Source organism: Sitophilus oryzae, unplaced genomic scaffold, assembly GCF_002938485.1.
Source record: "Sitophilus oryzae breed Bouriz unplaced genomic scaffold, Soryzae_2.0 scaffold_811_pilon_pilon, whole genome shotgun sequence".
Lineage (NCBI taxonomy): Eukaryota > Metazoa > Arthropoda > Insecta > Coleoptera > Curculionidae > Sitophilus > Sitophilus oryzae.
The window spans coordinates 1,910,576-1,930,279 of record NW_022147430.1 but is presented as its reverse complement, the minus strand read 5'-3'; the positions used below and the strand labels follow the sequence as shown (position 1 = coordinate 1,930,279).

The following is a 19,704-nucleotide window of genomic DNA, read 5'->3' as shown; positions in this document are numbered from 1 at the left end:
ATTCTATAGAAATAATAAGAAGTATAAAATTGAACTGTCCGCATTTTTTTCTGCGATGCTGAGATTTAGAAGCTAATATATCGCAGAGTTTTAATATAGAGTCCGACTGGTGGACTCCATATCCAAGTTACAAATAACTTGAGTATTTGAGAACAGTAAAAAAGCACTATATGCGCTTTTTTCTGCAATGCTGAAATTTAGAAGGTAACAAATCAGAAAACCTGCAAAGTCCATCCAGATTTAGTCTCCATATCGAAGCAAAATCTCATTAGAAATAATAGGAAGTATATAATTGAACTGTCCGCATTTTTTTCTGCGATGCTGAGATTTAGAAGCTAATATATCGCAGAGTTTTAATATAGAGTCCGACTGGTGGACTCCATATCCAAGTTACAAATAATTTGAATAGTTGAGAACAGTAAAAAAGCACTATATGCGCTTTTTTCTGCAATGCTGAGATTTAGAAGGTAACAAATCAGAAAACCTGCAAAGTCCATCCAGATTTAGTCTCCATATCGAAGCAAAATCTCATTAGAAATAATAAGAAGTATATAATTGAACTGTCCGCATTTTTTTCTGCGATGCTGAGATTTAGAAGCTAATATATCGCAGAGTTTTAATATAGAGACCGACCGTTTCTCCATATCCAAGTTACAATAAATATTTGGGAACAGTGGAAAAGCACTGTCTGCACTTTTTTCTGCGATGCTGAGATTTAGAACCTAATATATCTGAATTTTAATATACAGTCAGACTGATTCTCCATATCCAAGTTACAAATAATTTGAATATTTGAGAACAGTGGAAAAGCAGTGTCTGCACTTTTTACTGCGATGCTGAGATTTAGAAGATAATAAATCAGAAGACCTGCAAAGTCCATCCAAATTTGGTCTCCATATCGAAGCAAAATCTCATTAGAAATAATAAGAAGTATATAATTGAACTGTCCGCATTTTTTTTCTGCGATGCTAAGATTTAGAAGCTAATATATCGCAGAGTTGTAATATAGACACCGACTGTTTCTCCATATCCAAGTTACAATAAATATTTGGGAACAGTGGAAAAGCACTGTCTGCACTTTTTTCTGCGATGCTGAGATTTAGAACCTAATATATCTGAATCTTAATATACAGTAAGACTGATTCTCCATATCCAAGTTCCAAATAATTTGAATATTTGAGAACAGTGGAAAAGCAGTGTCTGCACTTTTTACTGCGATGCTGAGATTTAGAAGATAATAAATCAGAAGACATGGAAAGTCCATCCAAATTTGGTCCCCATATCGAAGCAAAATCTCATTAGAAATAATAAGAAGTATATAATTGAACTGTCCGCATTTTTTTCTGCGATGCTGAGATTTAGAAGCTAATATATCGCAGAGTTTTAATATAGAGACCGACCGTTTCTCCATATCCAAGTTACAATAAATATTTGGGAACAGTGGAAAAGCACTGTCTGCACTTTTCTGCGATGCTGAGATTTAGAACCTAATATATCTGAATTTTAATATACAGTCAGACTGATTCTCCATATCCAAGTTACAAATAATTTGAATATTTGAGAACAGTGGAAAAGCAGTGTCTGCACTTTTACTGCGATGCTGAGATTTAGAAGATAATAAATCAGAAGACCTGCAAAGTCCATCCAAATTTGGTCTCCATATCGAAGCAAAATCTCATTAGAAATAATAAGAAGTATATAATTGAACTGTCCGCATTTTTTTTCTGCGATGCTAAGATTTAGAAGCTAATATATCGCAGAGTTGTAATATAGACACCGACTGTTTCTCCATATCCAAGTTACAATAAATATTTGGGAACAGTGGAAAAGCACTGTCTGCACTTTTTTCTGCGATGCTGAGATTTAGAACCTAATATATCTGAATCTTAATATACAGTCAGACTGATTCTCCATATCCAAGTTACAAATAATTTGAATATTTGAGAACAGTGGAAAAGCAGTGTCTGCACTTTTTACTGCGATGCTGAGATTTAGAAGATAATAAATCAGAAGACATGGAAAGTCCATCCAAATTTGGTCCCCATATCGAAGCAAAATCTCATTAGAAATAATAAGAAGTATATAATTGAACTGTCCGCATTTTTTTCTGCGATGCTAAGATTTAAAAGCTAATATATCGCAGAGTTTTAATATAGACACCGACTGTTTCTCCATATCCAAGTTACAATAAATATTTGGGAACAGTGGAAAAGCACTGTCTGCACTTTTTTCTGCGATGCTGAGATTTAGAACCTAATATATCTGAATTTTAATATACAGTAAGACTGATTCTCCATATCCAAGTTCCAAATAATTTGAGTATTTGAGAACAGTGAAAAAGCACTATATGCGCTTTTTTCTGCAATGCTGAGATTTAGAAGGTAACAAGTCAGAAAACCTGCAAAGTCCATCCAGATTTAGTCTCCATATCGAAGCAAAATCTCATTAGAATTAATAAGAAGTATATAATTGAACTGTCCGCATTTTTTTCTGCGATGCTGAGATTTAGAAGCTAATATATCGCAGAGTTTTAATATAGAGTCCGACTGGTGGACTCCATATCCAAGTTACAAATAATTTGAGTATTTGAGAACAGTAAAAAAGCACTATATGCGCTTTTTCTGCAATGCTAAAATTTAGAAGGTAACAAATCAGAAAACCTGCAAAGTCCATCCAGATTTAGTCTCAATATCGAAGCAAAATCTCATTAGAAATAATAGGAAGTATATAATTGAACTGTCCGCATTTTTTTCCGCGATGCTGAGATTTAGAAGCTAATATATCGCAGAGTTTTAATATAGAGTCCGACTGGTGGACTCCATATCCAAGTTACAAATAATTTGAATATTTGAGAACAGTAAAAAAGCACTATATGCGCTTTTTTCTGCAATGCTGAGATTTAGAAGGTAACAAATCAGAAAACCTGCAAAGTCCATCCAGATTTAGTCTCCATATCGAAGCAAAATCTCATTAGAAATAATAAGAAGTATATAATTGAACTGTCCGCATTTTTTCTGCGATGCTGAGATTTAGAAGCTAATATATCGCAGAGTTTTAATATAGAGACCGACCGTTTCTCCATATCCAAGTTACAATAAATATTTGGGAACAGTGGAAAAGCACTGTCTGCACTTTTTCTGCGATGCTGAGATTTAGAACCTAATATATCTGAATTTTAATATACAGTCAGACTGATTCTCCATATCCAAGTTACAAATAATTTGAATATTTGAGAACAGTGGAAAAGCAGTGTCTGCACTTTTTACTGCGATGCTGAGATTTAGAAGGTAATAAATCAGAAGACCTGCAAAGTCCATCCAAATTTGGTCTCCATATCGAAGCAAAATATCATTAGAAATAATAAGAAGTATATAATTGAACTGTCCGCATTTTTTTTCTGCGATGCTAAGATTTAGAAGCTAATATATCGCAGAGTTTTAATATAGACACCGACTGTTTCTCCATATCCAAGTTACAATAAATATTTGGGAACAGTGGAAAAGCACTGTCTGCACTTTTTTCTGCGATGCTGAGATTTAGAACCTAATATATCTGAATCTTAATATACAGTAAGACTGATTCTCCATATCCAAGTTCAAAATAATTTGAGTATTTGAGAACAGTGAAAAAGCACTATATGCGCTTTTTTCTGCAATGCTGAGATTTAGAAGGTAACAAGTCAGAAAACCTGCAAAGTCCATCCAGATTTAGTCTCCATATTGAAGCAAAATCTCATTAGAAATAATAAGAAGTATATAATTGAACTGTCCGCATTTTTTTCTGCGATGCTAAGATTTAGAAGCTAATATATCGCAGAGTTTTAATATAGACACCGACTGTTTCTCCATATCCAAGTTACAATAAATATTTGGGAACAGTGGAAAAGCACTGTCTGCACTTTTTTCTGCGATGCTGAGATTTAGAACCTAATATATCTGAATCTTAATATACAGTAAGACTGATTCTCCATATCCAAGTTCCAAATAATTTGAGTATTTGAGAACAGTGAAAAAGCACTATATGCGCTTTTTTCTGCAATGCTAAGATTTAGAAGGTAACAAGTCAGAAAACCTGCAAAGTCCATCCAGATTTAGTCTCCATATTGAAGCAAAATCTCATTAGAAATAATAAGAAGTATATAATTGAACTGTCCGCATTTTTTTCTGCGATGCTAAGATTTAGAAGCTAATATATCGCAGAGTTTTAATATAGACACCGACTGTTTCTCCATATCCAAGTTACAATAAATATTTGGGAACAGTGGAAAAGCACTGTCTGCACTTTTTTCTGCGATGCTGAGATTTAGAACCTAATATATCTGAATTTTAATATACAGTAAGACTGATTCTCCATATCCAAGTTCCAAATAATTTGAGTATTTGAGAACAGTGAAAAAGCACTATATGCGTTTTTTTCTGCAATGCTGAGATTTAGAAGGTAACAAGTCAGAAAACTTGCAAAGTCCATCCAGATTTAGTCTCCATATTGAAGCAAAATGTCATTAGAAATAATAAGAAGTATATAATTGAACTGTCCGCATTTTTTTCTGCGATGCTGAGATTTAGACGCTAATATATCACAGAGTTTTAATATAGAGTCCGACTGATTCTCCATATCCGAGTTCCAAATAATCCATATATGTTTTTTTTCCTTTCTTGGGTATGAGGTTTTTTTTTATTAATTGAAAATGGAATTTTTTTTTTTATTATGCGACGTTTCGCCTCATCATGGTGGGCTTTCTCAGGCACTTTATTCTTGAAGCCGCAACCGCCTTGCAACCACCAGTCTATATAGAAGAATTCCCGCATTTTTTTCCAAAATTCGCATTTTTTTCCAAATAATTTGAGTATTTGAGAACAGTAAAAAAGCACTATCTGCGCTTTTTTCTGCTATGCTGAGATTTAGAAAGTAATAAATCAGAAAACCTGCAAAGTCCATCCAGATTTAGTCTCCATATCGAAGAAAAATCTCATTAGAAATAATAGGAAGTATATAATTGAACTGTCCGCATTTTTTTCTGCGATGCTGAGATTTAGAAGCTAATATATCGCAGAGTTTTAATATAGAGTCCGACTGGTGGACTCCATATCCAAGTTACAAATAATTTGAGTATTTGAGAACCGTAAAAAAGCACTATATGCGCTTTTTTCTGCAATGCTGAAATTTAGAAGGTAACAAATCAGAAAACCTGCAAAGTCCATCCAGATTTAGTCTTCATATCGAAGCAAAATCTCGTTAGAAATAATAGGAAGTATATAATTGAACTGTCGGCATTTTTTTCTGCGATGCTGGGATTTAGAAGCTAATATATCACAGAGTTTTAATATAGAGTCCGACTGATTCTCCATATCCAAGTTCCAAATAATTTGAGTATTTGAGAACAGTAAAAAAGCACTATCTGCGCTTTTTTCTGCTATGCTGAGATTTAGAAAGTAATAAATCAGAAAACCTGCAAAGTCCATCCAGATTTAGTCTCCATATCGAAGCAAAATCTCATTAGAAATAATAGGAAGTATATAATTGAACTGTCCGCATTTTTTTCTGCGATGCTGAGATTTAGAAGCTAATATATCGCAGAGTTTTAATATAGAGTCCGACTGGTGGACTCCATATCCAAGTTACAAATAATTTGAGTATTTGAGAACAGTAAAAAAGCACTATATGTGCTTTTTTCTGCAATGCTGAAATTGAGAAGGTAACAAATCAGAAAACCTGCAAAGTCCATCCAGATTTAGTCTCCATATCGAAGCAAAATCTCATTAGAAATAATAAGAAGTATATAATTGAACTGTCCGCATTTTTTTCTGCGATGCTGAGATTTAGAAGCTAATATATCACAGAGTTTTAATATAGAGTCCGACTGATTCTCCATATCCAAGTTCCAAATAATTTGAGTAATTGAGAACAGAAAAAAAGCACTATCTGCGCTTTTTTCTGCTATGCTGAGATTTAGAAAGTAATAAATCAGAAAACCTGCAAAGTCCATCCAGATTTAGTCTCCATATCGAAGCAAAATCTCATAAGAAATAATAAGAAGTATATAATTGAACTGTCCGCATTTTTTTCTGCGATGCTGAGATTTAGAAGCTAATATATCACAGAGTTTTAATATAGAGTCCGACTGATTCTCCATATCCAAGTTCCAAATAATTTGAGTATTTGAGAACAGTAAAAAAGCTCTATCTGCGTTTTTTTCTGCGATGCTAAGATTTAGAAGGTAATAAATCAGAAAACCTGCAAAGTCCATCCAGATTTAGTCTCCATATCGAAGCAAAATCTCATTAGAAATAATAAGAAGTATATAATTGAACTGTCCGCATTTTTTTCTGCGATGCTGAGATTTAGAAGCTAATATATCACAGAGTTTTAATATAGAGTCCGACTGATTCTCCGTATCCAAGTTCCAAATAATTTGAGTATTTGAGAACAGTAAAAATGCTCTATCTGCGTTTTTTTCTGCGATGCTGAGATTTAGAAGGTAATAAATCAGAAAACCTGCAAAGTCCATCCAGATTTAGTCTCCATATCGAAGCAAAATCTCATTAGAAATAATAAGAAGTATATAATTGAACTGTCCGCATTTTTTTCTGCGATGCTGAGATTTAGAAGGTAATAAATCAGAAAACCTGCAAAGTCCATCCAGATTTAGTCTCCATATCGAAGCAAAATCTCATTAGAAATAATAAGAAGTATATAATTGAACTGTCCGCATTTTTTTCTGCGATGCTGAGATTTAGAAGCTAATATATCACAGAGTTTTAATATAGAGTCCGACTGATTCTCCATATCCAAGTTCCAAATAATTTGAGTATTTGAGAACAGTAAAAAAGCACTATCTGCGCTTTTTTCTGCTATGCTGAGATTTAGAAAGTAACAAATCAGAAAACCTGCAAAGTCCATCCAGATTTAGTCTCCATATCAAAGCAAAATCTCATTAGAAATAATAAGAAGTATATATATTGAACTGTCCGCATTTTTTTCTGCTATGCTGAGATTTAGAAGCTAATATATCACAGAATTTTAATATAGAATACGACTGATTCTCCATATCCAAATTCCAAATAATTTGAGTATTTGAGAACAGTAAAAAAGCACTCTCGCGCTTTTTTCTGCGATACTGAGATTTAGAAGGTAATAAATCAGAAAACCTGCAAAGTCCATCCAGATTTAGTCTCCATATCGAAGCAAAATCTCATTAGAAATAATAGGAATATATAATTGAACTGACCGCATTTTATTCTGCGATGCTGAGATTTAGAAGTTAATAAATCTCTGCAAAATCCACTCAGATTTAATCTCCATATCGAAGCAAAAGATCACTAGAAAGAATAAGAAGTATATAATTGAACTGTCCGCATTTTTTTCTGCGATGCTGAGATTTAGAAATTAATAAATCTCTGCAAAATCCACTCAGATTTAATCTCCATATCGAAGCAAAAGATCACTAGAAAGAATAAGAAGAATAGAACTGAACTGTCTGCTTTTTGTTCTGCGATGCTGATATTTAGAAACTGATTGTAGTCCAACTAAATCAAATTGATTCCTCATATCCAAGCTACAAAAAAAGTATGCAATCCAAAAGAAATAAATATGGAATATGAAAAAAGTAGTAAATATGGAAACTAGGAAATATTGAAAAAGTAGATCCAAAAGAAATAAATAATAAGGTGTATTAAAATTCAGTGCCCATACATGGATTCTTTAAATAAACTAAAATATGCTGCAGCTACAAATTATTGGAATGGTTGAGAATAAAAAAAAATAAAAAATTATTATTAAAATTATTTTATTTTGCAAATACGTTTAAATTAAAATATACGGCGGCCTCCCCATAAGAGCAATGAGAGAATTTATGTCCCAGAATTGAAGGACAGAAGATCGAGTTTGACATAAGTCCATCCTTGTTCAGTAGCTGGATGTAATGCACATGCGCCGAAATGCTACTTTTCTATTGGCCGAATGGTGTCGAGATGGGTTATCGATTTATTTTTGGACGCGTCGTCGGCGTGGATTTTGATTTCAGTTTGGACTTGGGCAGTCGCCATTAGTGTTTTCTCTAACTTTTTGTGTTTTCCACGTGTACTGTGTTTTCGTTTGTATTTTAATCTTTGTGCGGTTATTGACAATTTTGTGATTTAGTTTTAAAGACTTTTGCTGTAGTTTAATTAATAGAACAATGGGAATGGGCTACTGCTTTTTGTGTGGTAGAAGCCAACTAACCAAATTAATAATAGAAATTTTTCTCGATGTTCGTTTGTATCATGAAAGCAAAATCAGAAATGAAAGGGATGTTAATATAAGACAAAAATATACGAAACTAATTTTATTCAAAAATCAATAATTGTTATAAGCATTATATTTAGTCTTACTATTTTAAAATAAAAAAGACATTATAATGTAAAGACTAAAAATAGAGACTACATAAGGCTAATTATAATGCTTACACAGTTACACACAAACTGTCTTATTGTAAATTATTATAGTTTTTTTTTCATAATATAAAAGAGTATTTACAATGCAACAATGTAAATAATTATATTTTTTGTATCTAGGTTGATTTATGTATAAACTTAATATGTACAGGGTGGGTCAAATTCGACGCTTTTAAATGGAAACATTCTTTTTTATAGAAGATAGACGAAAACTAATATCGGTGTCTGGAGCTCATTTTTTGTCAAAAACATGATGGTGAAAACCGCATATCGATATCTGTAACCGTTTCGGAGTTACGGGGTGTTTTTCAAAAATATGCATTTTTAACAAATCGCTGTAACTTTTTTGCTATGGAAAATTTTGTATCTTTATGAAAACATTTCCAAGTCACCTTTTTACGTAGAATTTAAAGGTTTAAGTATAATTTTTTTAAAATTAATAATTTAAGAATTATCAACAGAAAATTAGATTTTTTATATGGGACACCCTGTATATTTTTAATTTATTGAAAATAATTTAAAATTACCTTTCTAAAAATATATCACACTTGATATTTTGCTCGATTCCTCTCCGAGATGTAGAGTATATAAAAATTGGCCCGCTTTAAATAAGTAGGCTTTGAACAGCACCGGCTGTAATGCAAAATAATTCTAGCTGTGAGCATCAATTAAAACGAAAATAATATTTGCTATGAGAGATGCAGAATTTTATAACAATTTAAATTATATTTAACCAACATCAACATATTTAAACTATATTTAATAACAATAAAAATAAATAGCAAACCAAGACATGAGATTTTGCTACAGGTGTTCGACATATCGACCATCTTCTGCTATGGACAGACGGGGCAGTTTTTGAACATTTCTCGCGGAATTCATTAACTCAGTGGAGGTGAAAGATACCCTCTCATAACTGCTAAGTATTTCTAATTCTTGTCTAGATTATACGGAAGAATAAGGAACCTTTATCTTCCGCAAATATATCCATAGGATTAGATCCATGGTCAGGCGGCCTCGACGGCCAACAGCTGGGAACTTGGTTCGCTATTCAATTATTCTTGAAATTGGCTGCAAAAATTTGCTGACAACTTCAGCGGTCAGAGGCGGTGCGTCACCTTGCTGGAAAAATATGTTTTCGAGTTCCATTAAGGGCATATCATCAATAAGGGGTTCAAAGCCTACTAATTAAAAGTGGCGAACTTTTAAAAATTCTGTATTTCGAAGGGGATTATAACAAAATATCAAGAGTGCCATATTTTTGGAAAGGTAATTTTAAATTTTTTTCAGTTAATTAAAAATATAGAGGGTGTCCCAAATAAAAAATCGATTTTTCTGTTGATAACTCTTAAATTATTAATTTAAAAAAAATTATACTTAAACCATTAAATTCTACGTAAAAAGGTGCTTTGGAAATGTTTTCACAAAAATACAACATTTTTCATAGCAAACAAGTTACAGCGATTTGTTAAAAATGCACATTTTTGAAAAACACCCCGTAACTCCGAAACGGTAACAGATATTGATGTGCGGTTTTCACCATCATGTTTTTGATGAAAATTGAGCTCCAGACACCGATGTTAGTTTTCGTCTATCTCTTATAGAAAAGGGTGTTTCCATTTAAAAGCGTCGAATTTGACCCACCCTGTACATACTTTTAGTTATATTTGTTTAATAAAAAATATGTTAATAATAAAGAATTACTTTTGTTTCATTTTAAACCAGGACTGATGTTGATTATTGATCATAAATACCATGGGCAGTAAAAGAAACAATAGAGAGTAAAAAATGTACTGATATACTTTGTTTTGCTGCAATTTTTAAGTCGAGTGAAATAGATATGCAATTTGTACTACAAAGTTTTTAAGACATTTCCTTAATTGAGGTTTTACTAAATTATTTTTTGAATTTTAAAAAAAGTGAAATAGATATGCAATTTGTACTACGATGTTTTTAAGACAATTTCTTAATAATTGTGGTTTTACACGTTCAGCAGGACAACCAATCGATGGCACATCGCTCACTGATCAACTTATCCTGATGAACGCGACCATTCTCAAAGCTCAAGCTTATAAAAAACTATTTAGGGAGTACCATGAGTCAGACAAGGTTAAATAGTCTGGCAATATTAAGTATAGAAAACGAATTTTCCCAAAAAATTAATTTTGATTATATAATCGATCAGTTTGCTTCCATTAAAAATAGGAGAAAAAATTTCTAATGTTTTATAAATTTTTTAGAATTTTAGTTTACGTTTATAGCATTAATTTTGTTATCCAGTTATATATTTTATTTTGCTATAATAAAAAAATAAAAGTATACGTTAAGTATCCGTGTAAGTAACTGTTTTGTTTTATTTTTCTATTAGTTTAGATACCAGAAAAATATGTCAATATGGGTGTATTTTAGGCGCCAGCCGATAATTTTGCCCCCCGGCGCCGCTATTTCTAGCTACGCCGCTGGTTTTACTAAATTATTTTTTGAATTTAAAAAAAAATATCGTACCTGTCACTTTTTTTCATTCGTTTTATTTAATAATAATTGTCTAACACAACAAAGTCTACTTAGAACGATATGATATAAATATAAATCAGTTCATTAAAAAATGGTCTAATTAAAATTAGTACCTAAATAAGCAAAAATTATCCCCTCATAAAACAAGAAATTAAGGAGTTCAGTAAAAGGATTGCAACTATATATTTTATTCAGTAAATTTTCATAATAGTAAGTATAATCTCTAAAAGCACAATCTCTAAAGCGACAATATGAATAATGTATATTAAGATTTAACTCGAGTTTCAGTGAAAAAACTATATTGATATTAAAATATTTTAATACCTTCAGAATACTAATTACATACCATAAAATAGGAGTTTTTACGATGCGGGAAGCCTATCTAGAAAAAGAATTTTAGAAATCAGCAATGGGATTCTGTAAGCTCTGTAGCAAGAAATTTCCTATCGAGCCTATGCTATTTGTATACGATTGATGAGTCACTAGACAGGGAAATGTTTACAGAATCGCACTGCAGATACCTATTACACTACTAGGAGCCCCCCATTGTGAGGCAGATAAAAAATAATTTTTATATACCTATTCCATAGCCTATTCTTTTAAATGTCTGTAATATTTATAATAAACTTATTTTAACGAGTAGAAGTATTGCACCAGCATCAAAATTAACACTACTTGTAAAAAACTGTTGCTCCTTGAGTTTGTAATAGATATAAACAAAATAAACATTCGAAAATAACTAAATCGAAGATATCTGAAAACTTTTGGTCGAAAAAGTGTTTTGCCATAACATGTTGGATACGATTAAAATATATCGATTGATAAATATGCGCATAATGTTACATTATCAAACTTATTTGATTTCAGAATATTTAACAAAAAGCTTCCAATTTTTCGAAAGATTTAATTCAATTATTAGAGCGTCTTTAACCTCAACTTAAAATAAATAAAACCAAAACAAAACATATCATATGATTTGGAACTGTCCAATAAAAGTGCTTACAGATCGAGCAAGCGCAGAAAACCTCCTCCCGAACAAGGATAGACTAATGTAGGAAATGCATTGACATTCTATAGCCATCCTTCAACATCGGGACAGGAATTTAAGCGGTACCCTCCGTATATTTTATTTGAACGTATTTGTTATTTTGTAACATCTAATATGCGGTGTCTTTTTCAATTTAAACTTCAACAAAACACAAAGTTTACTTAATCAGAATGAGTTGCATACACTAGCTTTTAATTTTAATGGTTGGGGTTCAAAGATCTTAATAAAAGGGCGCCACGAGATTATACTCTATGAACTCAGGATAAAAGATGAAACTATTAAGTAGACTTCAACACTAATCTCTAACTACTGTTAAGTGTATCGAACATGAACTTCAAATATACTAATTACTATTTTAACTTTAGTGACTTTCACTATGAGACTAGACTGTAAATAAAGCAAGTAAATATATTTAAACAATTTATTAAAATATCAAAAAGTTAAATATAAATCGAAAAGGATGAATATTAAAACGAATGAATATGAAAAGTGAATGAACTTAAATTGATAAATTAAAATGATAAAACCATGATGAACTCCATCCCCCTTATCTAACTTAATCTAAAATACATTGCTGGGCAGATATAACAAAAATCAAATCTAAATCTAAACTTATTTAAACAGTCTTACTCAAAAGGTGCACTACTTGAAACTTCCGGCTTAGCTACAGTGTATAGCTATGATGTTTGATGAGGTATAGCTACTGTGTATAGCTACGAGATGATATGGCAGTGTACAGCAGCTTGATGTACTGTCACTGGAGCCCACGGATGTTACAAAATGTACAGATGCAAGGCAGGTGTTGGACTTCCAAATGATGAACATAAATACCCTAAATAAGATTGGTTGTCTTAGAATAGAGCCTCAATTATAGAACAAGATGTAGGAGTTAAATATACAGTTAGTTTTTGTACAAGAAGGACTAATTAAATCTGAACTTTACCTCAACGAGGGCTTCCGATGATGTCCAACGAGGGCTTTTGATGACGTCCAACGAGTAACTCTAAACGGGCAACAGGAACTGACAAAATTCTGGACTGTTTGGTGTTGTACGGCTCTGGATCCGACTTCTTGCTCTACAATGACGAAGAACCAAATAAGATTTAAGAAAGATCACACTCAACTAATCTTTCTACACCACGTGGGCGTGGAAAATTTCGAAAACCAGTCAACAATATGAACAAAAATCAGTTGAGCATTGAGTTAGAATGGGCAGAAGAATTATAGCATACCTTGGAATTCGGAGACTTCTTGGGCACGTGGTACGTTATATCGGCGGAGACGAGGGGCTATTTTAATCCTATACAGATAACGGTTTGTGGTTCATCCAATTACAACCAAATTCAACCAGTTCATGGAACCATAATTCGTTTCCAGAAACTCTAATCCTTCTCACAAAGAAGAACTGTTAACAAGACACAGGTAGAAGGCCTCTGGAACGGCAGCTAAGTCCCCAAGCGACAAAATGCACACACAGCGGATACGAGAAAAGTCACGCAAGGATCGGATTTCCTTCACAAAATCACACTTCGACCGGAAATCTCCCTCCAGGATATAGATAGAGAACTATATCACTCGACTAGTCTCACTCACAGCAGGGTATAAATAAAAAAACAACGTTCTAGAATACTTCCACTGTCATATTCTATATCCGGTCAATGAACGAACTTAACTCTACGAATAAACTCATATTTCGAACAATTTGCACACTACAAACAACACCAAAAATCAAGGATTTAATTACTCAATTAAAAATTATTAAATTTCTCAAATAAAAACAAAAGAATGAACAGCTGATTTGACTTGACCTTGACTGTCAGAAGAGACCATAGAAGAGACGGACAGGTCATGGTTAAAAATATAGTACGTCACTGCCGTCTCTAAAGATCAGCCACCGCGGACTTTTGTTTACTTCATCAGCTGTACATAATTAGATATTGGGTTAGACTTAGACAAGGAAAGAGAGGGGACGGCTAACACGCATATTCTACCGTGATCGATTAGTGAGGCCAAAATTCGATTGGCGGCCATACTTTGGTGACAAGATTTCGAGGTGACACGGAGCGAATTTTTATGTTTTTTGTGACAACTGTTTTGCTTTAAATTTATAAACTGTATTGTTTAGTATGGTGAGATGTTCAGCGTATGGCTGCAAAGGCCGAAGCGAGAAAAAAGTGGCTGGATTTACATTTCACAGGTACAAATCGATACACAACTTTTGTTATGTGGTCATAAAATGTACATTTTTTCATTATAGCAGTAAAAATATGTAAACTGCTTTTGATATGTTTTGTACCACATCCAAACCAAACTATTTTTAATAATTCCAAGCAGTATTTTCAATATCCTTTATTATAATTAATGTTTGAAACTATAAATAATGCTACTCAGCATGGATTTCTCCAGTGGCGTATGGAATTATAATCAGAGAAATACAATTTCTACAATAAACATTTTTTTTTATATATTTTACATGTAAAAAAATGTATAAAGTATTGTTATCAAATATGTAAAATAATTGTAAACTATAAAAAAAATTAAAAATTGTAGTGATAAAAAATCTATATGTATAGTTGTTTTATAAAACTTAAATTTACCTACCAAGATTTGCTGGGGGTGGACAAACTTGCGGTGGGCTACTTGTTACTACATATATTTTTTTTAAATATTCTTTCAAAAAATTTGCTAATTTAAGTGTATAATAATAGTCTCAGTGAGTAATTAATAAAAATTTAAAAATAAATAAAATAACACAAAGCTTCTAGAATTGTTTATTTTTTTGTGAAAAATTAGATAATTCTTATGATTGAAGGTAACAAATATTAAAAATTACATTATTCATTGAATCCGTACGCAAGTGTGAAGGGGAATGGCTAGATTCATTATTATACCGTATGGTCGAAAAAAAACGACGTCCAGTTGGCTCGTAAATGACGATCGACGACATTCCCTATATAACTTTATATATAAAATGACAGCGATCTTCATTTCATAGCTATCGCTGACGCCGTCTTTTTTCGATGTCGTTTTGTATAGTTTTTATGTCATTTTATATGTAGAATTATATGGAGAATATCATCGATCGTAATTTACAAGCCAACTCGACGTCGTTTTTTTTTTTTCGATTATACGGTATAATAATGAATCTAGTCAATTCACTTCACACTTGCTTACGGATTCAATGAATAATGTAATTTTTAATATTTATTTGTGAAATTATCATTTCCAAACAAACAAGACGCCGTTTTTTTGGATCATACAGTATATATGTATATACACGTTTAAAACATATGTTATTACATTATTTTTTATTTAATTATACATTACACACGTTAATAAATAAATAATTGTCTTGATAATCAGTCCACTGTGACCTTTGAATAAGAAGACTGTGACTGTTAAATAAATTTTGCATTATCGACTTAGATATTCTAATATTATAAAGGTGAGACTATAAAATACAAAATTGTATATGCATTACTCAAAAATGAACGATATATTAGTGTACGTTTTAATAAATATTTTGTACCGTCTAGGTACAAGCTAATTTCTGATGCTACGCCATTGGAGAATTTCGCGTGGTGACAACTTGCCTCACTTTCAGCTGCCGTGTTACCTGTCCCCTCTCTTTCCTTGTCTAAGGGGTCAGATCTTTGAATAAGAAGACTAAGGAAGGAGCATATCAAAAATCTTAGGTACACCGCGATGGGCCTCAAATATGGCCGACTTAAATTCCGGTTTATCAGGGTGCAGCCACACTATCCTAAAAACGGCGTATCGGCGTAACGGCGTAACGACCTTGAATCGATTTCCAGTAATTCTATTGGCTGAAATTTTTGACAGATGAATTTGACAGATAAAATTTCTGACAGATGAATGTTTTAGCCAGTAGAATTACAGAAAATCTATTCAAGGTCATTACGCCGTTACGCCGATACGCTGTTTTTAGGATAGTGTGGCTGCACCCTCAGTGTCGTTCTAATTTTATTTAAAAAATGTAAAACTATGATGTAGGGTAGACGTGGAGTAGACTCAATAATTTGTTGTTTTATTTTACGTAGTGAATAAATGTTGGTAGTTATTAAAGTTGTTATAAAAATATATAATTCTAATAAAAATAGATAAGTTATAATAAGTATTTATTAACACAAACATCCGATACGCTACTGAACCAGGTAAGTCAAATTAACGTATCTAAATTCTTTGACATCTAATCTTTGACAAGTAATAAATAAAAGCTAAAATGCAAGAAAAATATATAATTTAGTTAATTTAAGTGAATTTCATAAATGATCGGTTTACTACACGTATGTATATTATATAGTCACTTACTAGCGGAAAGTTGTTCCATTATTTCACTCAATTTTTGCCGAGATCTACCGCACGCTACACAACCAACTATTTTAGAGTCTTTTTTGATAAATCGCGATAGTGTCACTGTTAATTTAAGTTCTGCCACAATTTCCATCTAGATTTACTACCTTTATACAACTATCAGTAGTAGAATAAATAATAAATAACATAAAATAAGCTCCGTAAAAACTGACAAATCCACAAAATTTCAAATCAAATTCAAATGTGTCAAATGAATCGTCAAACAGAACTGTCAAGGATCCCCACCCTAGAGAGCTTTTATGGTGGCTTTTCCGCCCACCATGCATGAATACATGAATAGCATTATGCTCCTTCCTTAAAACTATCTACATTGACTATGGCTGAAATCGTACTTCTTAGTCAATGTAGATAGTTTTAGTGTTAAGAATAATAATTTTAAAAAATATGTGTTCATCTTTTGAGAAGTTTATATTAGTTTATTAATTGCAGTAAACATTATGTGGTGTGTGGTGTGAATATTTTATATGTAATTTTTTGGATTATATTCGACACTATTTTTTGATATGACGCAACACTGATGAAGGCTATAATGTTAGCCGAAACGTTTTTTTTAACCAAATAAAAATAATGAAATACGAAATGAAAACTTAATCAGCCTTTTTCCCGAACCTAAATCCCAAGAAAATCAAAAATTTTAGAATAATTTTACATATAAAATGACAGCGATCTTCATTTCATATTTGCAAATATAATTTTTAGAACGTTCATACTTATAAAATATACATACAAATTTTGTGAATGCAAATAATAATACATCACTATTAGTAGATATTGAATGTTTTTTTGTTAAATTAGATCGACTTTCATACCCCAAAATTTAAAATATATTTTAGATTTTACACATTATCTTATGTACCTATTCATTATTTGTATATTGTAAAACATTTGCTGCATTTGTATGGTTCATAGTTTATTTGCCAAAGTATTTATAGGATACATTAAAATACGCAACCAACCGTCATTGAACCGTCCAATCAGATCAAAGGAGTAATCGTCGTATATCGTGCGTTATCGATAATGTTCGGTGCCTGGAGAAAATTGACAATTGACAAGAGAATTGTTTATTATTTTTGACTTTTTAGTTCGTTTAATTTAATAATTACCTATGATAATTACTAAAACCAGTAGTTCGAAAGATATATTTAAAAATAAAAGATAAAAATCCAAAAAATTAATTATCTATTAACGTGGATTTGGACGACAATAGGTAAGAACACTAAATTTATTTCTATATTCGATATAAACTTGTTTATTAGGTTTTTAGTATGTTTTAGTTTGTGATGTTTCATGTGATCATTTTCATGTTCATCGTCTTTGAATTGACATGAGGATATCTATGGAAAAGTAACTAATCTGACAGTAAGCCAACATATCGTTTGTCCTTTGTGTGCTAAAGAAAAGATTTTCTTTTCGCATCATGAGGAAGTATTACATCAATTAAAAAATGTTAGGAAGTTGATTACTTGTCATGGAAAAGTATACCAATGGAAATTATTTGTTAAAGAAGTATAATTCTAAGGGTAAATTTTATTATAATTAGTAACCTGTCTATTTTTTATACGTAGATGTTTCAGGTTTTAAGAATAAATTGGTTGAACCCAAAATCTGGAGGAAGTACCTATATCCATACACAGAATATGCCCATTAAAAATACTAGTCCAAATTTGCTTTAATGGTAGACAATTATTCAATACAAATTAACTTTTTAAGTGACTGAAATATTAAATAGTTTAGAATATGGTATAACAATGTAAAAAAATATTATTTTCAGGAACGATTAGGGCCCGATATATTTGAAACTCATGTTGGACATAGTATTGAGTTGGGTAGAATATTATTCTACGTTAAGTGAGGGTATCAGATACCTATTATTGTACTGTATTTTAATATATACATTAGAATTGTTGGTTTTTTCATATTTGTTTTATTTATTATTTTACTTACAAGTTATATAAAGTTAACACTAAAATCTACTTTTTGACTTATATAAGTTAGTCTGTGGTTTAATGCGTGATTACATCCACATGATTTCAAGTTTTTAAAATATAAATATTATAACTGGCTTTAAAAACTCCATTAAACTGTTAAAAGTGTAATTTATTTCAAAATAAATATACATATATAGGTATATATTAATATCGAAAAACATTTTTATTCCTTAACACCAATTTAATCATCACATACATATGTATAAACATTTATTTACGTTATTTCAAATGAAGACCACAGGAAAAACCAGCTTTGTTCATTTTAACTGGAGCCGAGAAAATGCAATTACGAGTGAACTACTCTGGTTTTTCTCCTGTAGGGCAAAATAACTAAGCTGTAATATCTCTGGGACTAAGCATATTATTATTGCTTTCTTTGATGGTGCCTCGAATAATGCTAACACTTGCCTATAAAATTGTCTCGCTATCAATTTCTATGAAAATGTAACATATTATCTGGTTTTTTCCATGTAGTCTTCAAATGATCTAAAAATTCAGCAGGAATGATCCATTATGCAGCAAACACACTGATGTTGAATCATGGGAAGCTTTTTTGTGGGCATTTCACAAATAAAATGAAATGTCTGATCAAAAACTGAAAATGCAAAACAGATAGTAAGCTTTATAAATACATACATATATATAAATAATCATACCTACATCTATTTATGTCGTACAATCCAACCGATATTTTAATATCCTAGCCCAAGTAAATAATCAAAAATGCACTTTTTATATCAAAAGCAGTAATGTTATCAAGGGTTCCAATTAATATCCAGGATTTAATAAAAACACGATCCTAATTCTTATTATTTTTCTAAATACGTATTGTCTGATAGGCAATTACAAAATATAAATCTGATGTAAATAGAAAAATAAAGTAAAAACTGTAAAAACAGGTAAAAACAACAACAAAAATTCTAACCAAAGATTTAACCGTCATACGACATGAGCATCACGTGATTGCACAATACCCAACGATAGGGTACGTACCTCTTTCATCTGATTGGACGGTTGGTTGCGTATTTTAATGTATCCTAGTATTTATTACTATAAATAGGTATATATTGTATTTATTAACTGTATATTATGTATATTTCATGTAAACTATATCATTTTTAAAATACAAACCAAAAATATGAGGAATAATTATGTTTTCCATGTATTCTACAACATATTTATTAATCCGTAGTATCTAACTAGCGTGACGTCATAAATCTCGCCTCAAGGCTGTTCTATTAGAGACGGCAATGAGTGAGTTCGATAAAAGTCCTACTGCTAGTGGCGGGTAGCGGCATAATACATGAGAATAAAATTATAGTAAACA

The 19,704-nt window shown here is 31.6% G+C and overlaps 2 long non-coding RNA genes across 2 annotated transcripts; one reads left to right on the top strand and one right to left on the bottom strand.

Moving 5' to 3' along the window:
• Positions 1 to 12,458: 12,458 nt before the first annotated feature.
• Positions 12,459 to 13,818, bottom strand: LOC115889173. The gene is made up of 3 exons (XR_004051388.1): positions 13,227 to 13,818; positions 12,938 to 13,070; positions 12,459 to 12,826 (listed from the first exon to the last, which is right to left on the bottom strand). It is a non-coding gene; the product is annotated as an uncharacterized LOC115889173 (long non-coding RNA).
• A 3,685-nt stretch (positions 13,819 to 17,503) lies between these two features.
• On the top strand, positions 17,504 to 18,303 carry LOC115889233. Its single transcript, XR_004051401.1, has 2 exons — positions 17,504 to 17,909; positions 17,964 to 18,303. It is a non-coding gene; the product is annotated as an uncharacterized LOC115889233 (long non-coding RNA).
• The last annotated feature ends 1,401 nt before the right edge of the window (positions 18,304 to 19,704 follow it).